Raw genomic sequence first — 1,498 nt, forward strand, 5'->3', positions numbered from 1 at the left:
TACAGGGCACACTCCTTGTGCATGGGGAAGTGGATATGGCCCTGGGTTTGAACCACAGACCTCCCATGTGGTAAACGGACGCCCTAACCACTGGGCCAAGTCTGCCACCCCCTTCTGTGTCTTCTTGTATTCTCGTTAGGTGGCTCCAGGAACTGATCCTGGGACCTTCTGGAGTGGGAGAGAGGTGATCATTCTCTTGTGCCACCTCAGCTCCCTGGTCTGCTGCATTTCTTTTATCACTCCTCTGTGTCTCTTTTTGTTGTGTCATCTTGCTGCACCGCTCTCCACGTGGGCCAGCACTCCTGCATGGGGCAGCACTCTGCACAGGCCAGCACTCCACATGGGCCAGCTCGCCACACAGGCCAGCCTGCCTTCACCAGGTGGGCCTGGGTATCGAACCCTAGACCTCCTATATGGTAGATGGGAGCCCAATTGCTTGAGCCACATCCCCTTCCGCATTTCAACTTTTTGATTAGACTAATCCATTTGCAGATCTTCCCTGCTTCAGCACCTCGCTGAGACCCTCACAAAGCTTAAGATCGCCCTGGTTCTGGGCACGCTCCAAAAACTGTTTCATCTCAAAGTGGCAAGGGCCAAACTGCTGCTGCTGCTGCTGCTGGTATGCCAGCTGGGCAAACTGAGGCTCCTGGGAAGTGATGTCAGGCCTTGAGCGCTCCACGTTCCTCCCTCCACGGAAGCCCCTGGTGATGGCAGGGCCCAGTGTGTGCCCAAAAGCAGAGCCCACAGCCACACCAGCTGCAGCGGTTGCCATCGGGGCCAGCACACCCAGCTGCCAAGGGACAGCAACCGGTAAGCCAAGTGCAGATGGAGAAGCCGCTGCTGGCGGCTGAGCCACTGGTGCTGGCCTGGGGGTGGCTGTCATCTGAGGTGCCTGCCTGGCCAGAGGGGCCATGCGTGAAGCGCAGCTCCAGCTCCCACGAGGCATCACAACTAAAAGGCAGCTCAGCTTCCAGAAACGGGAAAGTCTGTGGAGCAATCCTGGAGGCCTCCACAATTAACACCTTAAACTAATAATAGTCTAGTGTGACTAGTATCAGCCTAGTTTTGGTAGTAAACAAACTCTCTACTCCGATGTCTCCTTCCCTCTTCCTTTATATTGGTAATTGTCTCAGATTACATCTTTTATTTTTATTTTATTTCCCTCCCCTTCCCCCCACCCCGTTGTCTGCTCTCTGTGCCCACTCACTGTGTGTTCTTCTGTGTCCACTTGCATTATCCGGCGGCACTGGGGATCTGTGTCTCTTTTTTGTTTTGTCATCTTGCTACATCAGCTCTCTGTGTGTGTGGCGCCAATTCTGGGCAGGCTATACTTTTTTCACAGGGGCGGCTCTCCTTGTGGGGTGCACTCCTTGTGTGTGGGGCACCCCCTGCATGGGGGTGCCCCTGTATGACACAGCACACCTTGCACGTGGCAGCAGTGCACGTGGGCCAGCTCACCACACGGGTCAGGAGGCCCTGGGGATTGAGCCCTGGAGCC

At 55.7% G+C, this 1,498-nt stretch overlaps 1 pseudogene; it reads right to left on the reverse strand.

Annotated features, from left to right (window-relative positions):
- Positions 1–472: 472 nt before the first annotated feature.
- Positions 473–946, reverse strand: LOC101441456 (coiled-coil-helix-coiled-coil-helix domain-containing protein 2 pseudogene; annotated as a pseudogene).
- Between the last annotated feature and the right edge of the window lie 552 nt (positions 947–1,498).

Source organism: Dasypus novemcinctus, chromosome 17 (assembly GCF_030445035.2).
Source record: "Dasypus novemcinctus isolate mDasNov1 chromosome 17, mDasNov1.1.hap2, whole genome shotgun sequence".
In the NCBI taxonomy this organism is placed as follows: domain Eukaryota; kingdom Metazoa; phylum Chordata; class Mammalia; order Cingulata; family Dasypodidae; genus Dasypus; species Dasypus novemcinctus.